Genomic DNA, 9,751 nt, shown 5'->3' with positions numbered 1-9,751 from the left:
CATGAAACAAGACAAGACAAAACACCATAAAGACAGATCGTGACAGAGATAGATAGATATATTGATAGCAACAGTCTGTAGTGAAGGAGCATGTCTCCCGCTCACGAAACGCTATGTTGTAGCGTTAATAAACGAAACAATTTAACAAAATTGCTTGTCAAAATACCAATACCACAGGACCATTTTTCTTTTTAAAGCAATAGTTTTACCTTGAAAATCAATGCATTCTAATACCGAGTCAATTTGACCCCGGTGGCGGTTTTAGGTATAACAAATCTTTGGCGGTTCTAGTGTTAAGCACCGGATTGGTAAAACAGGAGAGTGTGTGCACCAGTCTGCCTATATGAATTCATGTCCGTGACACTCACAGTACCTGCTGCCCACAGCTGTTTTATAGAAGGAAAACCTCCTTCACTTCATGAAATCTCTGCAGCACCAGGAGGCAGCGGGAGGGTTAACTCAGCGTCTGAGAAGAGGAGCGCGCACCGCCTTTCACGCATCGCCTTTCACGCATCGCCTTCACTGTGTTTACCTTCAGAATCATAAGGCTAAAGAGCGACCGCAGACTGATGTGTTTTAACCACACACACATCTACACACACACACACACACGCACGCACACACGCGATTTAAACGCAGACTTTTGTTCCTCCATGTTTAGTTGTTATTGTTTCACTGACCGGACCCGCGATTTTTTTTCAAACGCTCCCTTTTTTGGTCCATCTGCGGCGGTAATGTGTGCTGTGATGATTCGGCTGTACCTTTAGTAATGAATATTAATGAATATTAAATGTTGTGAGGAAATCTTTCCACCAATAATTCCAATAAGTAATCCAAAATGTATTCACTTCAGGTTTTACGAAAGTAACTGTAATCAGATTACTCGTTTTTCAAATGTAACGCGAGCTGAATACAGTTAGCCTACTTGATTTTTGTATTCTGATTACGTAACGCCGTTACAACCCAACCCTGTATATATATATATATATAATATATATATTAGGGATGCACGATAATTATCGGGCCGATAATATTAGGAATTATGACATCATCCCGATAAACCCGATACCAGTATTAATAGCCCCGATAATATACAATATATATTTTTTTTTTAAAAGAAAAAAATACTGCGGTGTGGGTGGATTGGAATGAGGGGCGCTTGTTTTTCACTCGGCTCCTCCCGTTTTGCCAGTACTGTGGTATTAGTGGTTTAGGAAGAGGGGAGTTCTTCACAAATCCAGCGCTCCCTAACTCATGCCTGGCTGTGACGTAAATGGTGTGCGGCCGTGAAGCCAGGACATTAAATAAACATGTCGTCGGTGGTATGGGCGTTGGAGCTATGTGCAACTCAAGGCATATGCTCGAACCGGAGCTGCCTGGACGCTGCAATCATTCACTATCCGTGCTGAGTGTGCTGACTTTTAGTACAATGTCCCACTGTCTGGCTTCCTGCATAAAGTCAAGTGCTCGGCGCAGTTGTGGCGAAATGTCGCTCCTCTGTTTTCATTTAAACAGCTCCTTATATCCGTTAGCGCAGCTAGCTAGCACCAGATGCTAACAACAACAATGCACGTAAGGTCTCTCTCTCGCTCGCTCGGGCCACACATACACACACCCTCCCGGTCCTCCCAACAGCCAGTCGGTGCCTGCCGGTGAGCGTGGAAGTGTGGTCTGCCACAAGCGGGCGGCAGGAGCGGGGCTGTCAGCATCAGCTTGTAGATGGTATTTTAAACTCGATGCGCTCTGAAACTACGGGGCGGCCAAGGAAAAAAAATACACATGCGTTAATCGCGTCAAAATAATTAGTGGCGTACATTTTTTTAAATTATCGGTATCGGTCTTGAGAAGCAGGAAGTTATCGGTATCGGTATCGGTTTAAAAAAAACAATATCGTGCATCCCTAATATATATATACATATGTATATAATAAGTGTCAGTACGATACGATTTTATTTTGTATTTGCGTGCATTTCCTGTTTGGAAAGTGGCGCTGTACTGATAGTGGCGATTTTAGCGTGCACTTCCTGTCCTGGGAGTGGAGGTGTCCTCAGAGTGAGGCCCATTCCCAAACCGCCCCCTACACCCACCCCTACACCCTACCCCTCCGTTTGCGCGTTCACGCGGAGGGTCCGCCATATTAAGTGCTGTTCCAAACCATAGACTGTGGCCGTTTCTCAATCTCGAGGATACTGGCTTCCAAGCCAATATTTCAAGGATGCTACGTCATCGAGTGCCGCCGAAGTACTGTTCCAATGTCCAGCTACTTGGAATTCCACCGAGGCCGCGTCCTTGGTTGGGGGAAATTTCGAGGTTGCACATGGGTATTCTTCGCGTCCTTAAAATCCCCACAATGCTTTGCACACGGACCAATTTCAAAAACCCTTGCGGAGAATGGCTGAACCGACGCAGCACACATTTAAATGTAAGTATGTAGTGGCGTAGAACATGTGTTGGTAAATATGTTACTTTGTTACATTTGTTATCACCAAAAATGTATTCCGTGAAAGTAAAGCAAGTTCATAATTAGATAGACATCGTGAGGTATTTATTTTCGGTACAGTTTATGTTGAAACCGTTAGAGAGAGTGGCACACTTGTTAGCCTGTTCCATTCTTCTTTGTTTTCCGAAGCCTTGGAAGCATACTTGCTTCGTTTTTTAAGGAAGTGACTTGGAAGTAAGCGACTACCAAGCCAGCATCCTCGAGATTGAGAAACACCCCCTATATATAAATGGACGTAGGGTCCGTGACGTCACCCATAGGATTCTGCAGAGTTGCCGAGAAGCCCTTAGTAGGCGGAGTCGGCCACTAACGGCTCGACAGTGACGTCAAAGTTCAACTCCCGCCTGCTCCAAATAAGGGCAAAGAGGCGGAGCCGAGGCGGGACCTCCTGCCACCGAGCTGGAAGTTCCAGAGCTAGCTGAAGCTACCAAGCTAAGCTAACATGCTCCCCATCTGCACACTACCGTCGCATTTTACGTTTCTAAGGTAAGCGGACATGAAACTATTCAGCAAAACTATAAATAATAATCTAAGTTATTGAGTTTTTAGCATAATACTTCAGAATCTTAAAATCCCTTAACGTATGCAATTGTGCTAAATTCAACACTGGAATCAAGCAAATATGAATATGTTTGCATGACATTAGTTATTTATATTTTGATATCACTTAATTATACGTTTAATACATTTAAATCAAGCTAAGGTACATGTGATGGTAGCTAGTTAGTGCTCTTACCTGTGAGGCCTCCTCCAAACAGCATAATAACCAGACTTTATCATTAAAACTAAGTACCAGTTCTAGATCCTTGACTTTAGACAAACAATTCAAAAGACAAAATGTATTTAAAGTACCAGACGTCCCCGTTTTCTGGGGACAGTCCCCGTTTTTAATGGCCTGTCCCCGGTTGAAACTGTTCCCGGAAATGTCCCTGTTTTTCCCCCTGTTAAGCCCCGAGCCTGTTTTTCAGGTCTTAGGCTCGAAAATGACATTCCCAGAACAAATGACCATATCTTCCTTCTTAAAAAGGGTTAAATTAATAATCTTTTTTCTCAAAGCAAGGTTACACCTGTGAGTTGGATGTAGAAGTGTCAGAATCAATATAGATGTTTTTATTTTAAAGTAAATTCAGATTGAACACAGTAAAAAAATGTAAATGATTGTGTCCGTCCAAAAAAAAAAAAAATACTTATAGTGAAAACCACCCTTGAATGATGGAATGGTAAACTAAAACTTTAGGAATCCAAACTACAACATATAATAAGTACCCTGTATCAAGATTGATGCAAAACAAGTTACATTTGACCTTTTTAGAGAGATTTAGCAACAAAAAAACACTTCTGGGGTAATTTGGGTGGATTTTCCAAATCTCTGGCCCCCCTTGCTCGATTTTGCTGATTGACATCTCTTTCTAACCGTCAGAGCCAATGGAATCGAGGGGAACTCCCACATACTCCTTATTTGGTAATGTGTGTGTGTGAGACTGACGCATAGCCAAAACCGGAAGCTGCGATAACTCTGGTGGCTACAGTACCATTAGCAGCTAACTTTTACTCTCCGATTTTTACATATCATTGTATGATCATTTTACATCTTTGATAAACTATATATGTGCCTGTCCATTTCGTGTAGTAGGCTTGATAGTACTGTATCCAATATATTAAAAATGTTTTTTATATTAGTCACTTCCATATAAAATGCCAGTTTTCAGGCCTTGGTTTGATCAGTTCATAAAATAAATAAAATGTGGTCAGAAGATTTAGTTTTGCTTATCCTTACAGGTAGCGTGGAGAGTAAGAAGAGAAGAAATACTTTAGGAAGATATGTGAAAGGATAGAAGTGTAATGGTAATTATATAATTACAGAGCCTGTCAATTTATACATTGACGAAAACAATGTGACTGTTGACCCAAGTGTATCTAATAATGTACTATCTATTTTTAAATATCAGAGAGGAAGAACAGAATGAGAAGGGGAAAAACCGGAATAAAGATGAAGAGGCAAAGAGATTGTACAATAGTGAGAAAGAGAAGGAAAGGAAGAAAGAAAAGACAAATTAAGAAAAGGGAGAAAGTTTGGAGGGGAAGAAAAAGTACGAAGAGTATACAAGGATAGTGACAAAGATCAGAAGAAAATGTGCAATGGCTCTTTCCAAGAAACGAAAATGTCACTTAAATGACAATATGATGAAAGAATGTTCCTTCATACGCCCAGGTGGTCAAGATGATACAATGGTTTACTCTACCATTTGTAATTCAACATTTTCAGTTGCCAGTGGATGAAGAACAGCAGTAACAGAACATCAACAGACAAAAAAGCATAACGCCTCTCTCATTGCCCGTGCTGGTGTGCCCTCTGTCACCACATTCTTCAAGAAGGTAGACCCTTCCCAGGAAGAATACGATCTAGCTGTGCAGGAAGGTGTCATACCACACTTTGCGACACAATCATAGTTTCAGATCTATGGATTGCACAGCACAACTGACAAGCAAGCTTTATGAATCTAAATGTAGATGTGCTAGGACTTAATGTGATGCCATAGTGAGTAACGTGTTAGCACCATGGGCAACTACCGTGGTAACACAGGACCGACCAGGTGGAATTTGTATCTCTGTCCATTGATGCATCCAATCATGGATATGTAAAGCTGCTGCCAATATTAGTAAGACATTGTAAGATAAATGATAGCACATCAGTGGAAACAAAACTACTCGATTTTGTTGAACTCAAAGGAGAAACAGCATAGGAAATTGCAGCTGAGGTCCTGGTGGTTATCCAAAAATTCAACAAACGTTTGATCTCTTTGTCCCAGTGTGTCTGACAGTTGTGTCTCTCTGTTGAAGTGTCTTTGATAGTATGTAATTCTGCTAGTGTTACTTGTCTGTTGTCTCTATATCTTGTACATATGTTAATTATCAAATACACTTGAGGCTATAACCTATGTAGTTTGAAAATGTTTTGTTATGGAACACTCAATAAGTGAGTTAATACTTTACTCTAACTTCACTTACCATGGTATTGAAATCAGATTTTCTGAAAGGTTTCATTAATTAATTAGTTACCATTTATAGTAATTAGTAGAACTACACATCAGTTTATTACAGCAGTTAAAATGTTCTAATTACATTGAACCAGAATTGTCCCCCCTTTTTCTTTAACAGTAAAGAAAATTGGATATGTTAATGGTATATTGACCGCAAAACTCAAAATGTCCCTGGTTTTAATTTTGAAAATCTGGTCACCTTAATTTAAAGACCAATCTTTATTTGAATGTGCCTCTTAACCTGAGATATTAGTTATACAGTAATAGTATTGACAATCTAAAAAAACTGAGCAACTCAACAGTCAACTTTATATTTCTTATTGTCTACTCTAAAGCAGGGTTTCCCAACCTTTATTTATTGTGCCAAGGACCGGCAGATACATCACATTTTTTTTGTCAATTTGAACTGATTTTAATATTTACTCACCACCAGCAGGTAGCAACAGAGGCTAATTGTATGTAACAGCCTGAACAAATACTAGAACAATATGCATCCAAAACATATTAACAACGTTTAAAAAAGAACCGGTGTCGTTTTTTGGTTTTTCGGAAAAACGGAAAACCAAAAAACCGACGTTATTCAGTTTTTAAACCAAAACGGGAAAACAGATAAATCAATGTTTTGGTTTTGTATGATTTACGGATAATCCAGTGAAGGCTGGGAAAACGAGGAGAAGGCGCATTATGAAGGAGATGTCCGGTCGCCAGGGTGTGTGTGTGTGTGTGTGTGTGTGTGTGTGTGTGTGTGTGTGTGTGTGTGTGTGTGTGTGTGTGTGTGTCTGTGTGTCTGTGTGACACTGGCATTTGTTTTCAGAAGATATTATGATAGTGACGTTCGTTCCGGTGCACATCCGACAGCATTTAGCACTACATCGAGATTAAGATTAAACTAATTTATTTTGGGAACACCCGCATATAGGCTACCTATGGAGTTAGCCAGACCCCGAACACACAGAGCTGAGCTGAGCAGAGCACACACACACACACACACACACACACACACACACACACACACACACACACACACACACACACACACACACACACACACACACACACACACACACACACACACACACACACACACACACACACACACACACACACACACACACACACACAGGACAACACGGGAAGATGATGTGCGTAGTATACATCACTACAGGGGACATTACATTGACTTACATGCATTTCCTGGAGATGTATCCTAACCTTAACCATAACCAACACATGCCTAACCCTAACCCTAATCCTAAACCTAACCAAGTCTTCACCCTAAAATGAATGATTCCCCTCATGAGGACCTCCAATTTGTCTCAGGGAGGCGAGTCCCCACACGTGACTGTAAACAGATTTAGGTCCCCACAAGTATAGTAATGCTAGGCCACACACACACACACACACACACACACACACACACACACACACACACACACACACACACACACACACACACACACACACACACACACACACACACACACACACACACACACACACACACACACACACACACACACACACACACACACACACACACACACACACACACACACACACACACATCATGCGCCTTGGCAGAGTCCTGCATCGGGTCGGGTACCCGACGGGTGACCTGCAAAAAAGGTGATTCGCTGGTGGTATTTTTTCAAACGCTTTTTTCCGGGTTCGGTTCTGGGTAAAACAAAGATGATGCGGGTCGGGTCGCGGGTATTGCATAATAAATATATTAAAATAATAATAATTTAGTTTAATGTTTAAAATCCTCAGACCTCTCCCCCGCGGGACTGCGCATAATCATAACCTCTGCAGCGCATCAATCTGCTGCTGTGCGCGCCACATTCGAAATGGCAGAGGTGAAGCTCTAGCGGAGAATACAGCATTTCAATAACACTTCCTCAAGAGCGAAATCCAACGTCTGGGAGGCTTTTGGTGTCATCCTAGATGGAGAAAATAACCAACATCCCACGCTTTTTGAGACAAATATGCAACTGCGTGTGTTAATAATTGCACGTTTTCACTGCTCATATATATGCGGGTTCGGGTCGGGTTGCGGATCTTGTGCCGACGGGTCGGGTCGGGTTGCAGAACTAATTGGCAATATGTGCGGGTAGCGGGGCGGGTTCGGTATTGCACGTCGCGGATGCGGGGCGGGAGCGGGTCTTGAAAATCAGACCCGTGCAGGACTCTGCGCCTTGGTGACTGGACATCTCCTTCATAAAACTAATAATAGGGGGAGTAATCGGGCAGTTCGATGTGTGTAGAGATGTGTGTAGAGGTGTGTGTGGTTAACACGTAGCAGCCTGCAGTCACTCGCTGTTCTGATGAAGGTAAACACCCGTCAAGACCGGCTCTGCTTCCTCGGCGGCTCTCGTGGGGCAGCCGACGAGCGGGAATACCTCACACCCCGTTGACCCACCGCTGGCGGGACGGCGCCCCTGCCGCCGCCCCTTCCGCTGCCGACGGACGAGTCTGACCAACCAAGTCTCATAAAAAAAACGTGTAATAACTACGTTGGTCCACAACGTAGGACGTAGTATTTCTACAAAAACGCCTCTGAAATTGTAAGATCCCTACGTTTTTTTTCACCATTCATTCCAATGGCAGGCGTCTATGTCACGTGATCTTCAAATTTCTCCCTGCAGAAAAAAAAAATGGCCGAACTTTGTTTTATTCTCGGTGTAAAATGCCTATTTTAAAGTTAGTTTGGCCATTAAAATGCGTTTTGATGTCATTTGATGCGAGAAATATGAGTTGTTATTTCAGATTATGTGTGCAGTGGATGTACATGATCTTTAGTTTGCAAGTTATCACGAAGATTACTTCAGGAAATTGTGTCGATACAACGTTTTCATTGTTACCAAGGTGGTTGCTAGTGACGCTGCTATCGATATTATTTCTGTTATGTTGTGTAACAGTTTAATGGTGTAATCTTTATTGCTACCCCCTTCCTCGTCAATGTATAGTGTAAACGTATTAGTTTAACAAAATCCGCATCTAAAATTGTGGCATATGTTATTTTCCCCTGTGCAATTCCAGTCTCACATCTCACAGCACATCGTTATAAACAAATACCGGAAACAGACCGAAAATACTTTATTCCGGGTGTGCTTGCTTTTCTCTTTGAAAGTCATCCCATAACGGCATTGTAATACACGATTCGGCTGCATTAAATATTACATATATGCCGTAGTTCTCTATTTATAGAGCCCTGATGAGAAGACTTCTCGACAAACATGAGGAACTGCCGCCAACACTGAAAACGTGACATGGATCATAAATATATCAGCCATTAAACAACATCTTACATTTATTTTCACACAATACGTCTCCTTGCAGTATCAACACTAATTCGGCTGACTGTTACATTTGATCCAATTGGTAGATAGGCTGTACTTACACCATAAAGGTGCACAGCTGATATAAAGGGACACCTAGTGGTTAAAGCATGTTATTGAATTTCATTATTTTTATTATTAGATATTAATAGGATCCATATAAAGTATATTCATTACTCGTTATTCTCTACTAATAGTTAATTAAAGACTGTATATAATGACTATTTTGCACATCCCTTTCAAGATTTTCTAAGGTTTATTGACATATCATATACACAAACGGTGTAGTTATGCAATGAATGAAACACTTTGTGTATACCTCCAGCAATGTTAACTATGTTGAAGCACTTATTTTAACGGATATTATACATATGTATTATACTCTTATATAAGATGTATGTAGATAGTATAAGAAATGTGCAGAATACGACAGTTTAATGGTGGAGGTATACACACATATTGATAGATGTCTTGTAATGCACTGTTGAGGAACCTGCGACCAAAGTGTTTCATCTCCGGCCTTGTCAGGTATTGAACAATCAATAAATAAAGAACACAGAATTATTAAATATAAAACACAGAATTTGTGTGATTATACTAAATGATTTACAAATAAACACCACTGCATATTTACAACTGTTACACATGATGATGTAACGCAAATGTTTCCAACTTAAATGATTTACAAATAAATACCACTGCATATTTACAACTGTTACACATGCTGATGTAACGCAAATGTTTCCAACTTGGGATCAATAAAGTATATCTTATCTTAAGATGATCGATGGCAATACTGCCATATTTGCAAAATGTGCCTCTGAACCTTGACAAGTGCATGTTTCAGGCATTATCAATTAACAACAGGAGGG

Source organism: Gymnodraco acuticeps, unplaced genomic scaffold, assembly GCF_902827175.1.
Source record: "Gymnodraco acuticeps unplaced genomic scaffold, fGymAcu1.1, whole genome shotgun sequence".
NCBI classification, from domain to species: Eukaryota; Metazoa; Chordata; class Actinopteri; order Perciformes; family Bathydraconidae; genus Gymnodraco; species Gymnodraco acuticeps.
This window is presented reverse-complemented; position numbering follows the sequence as displayed.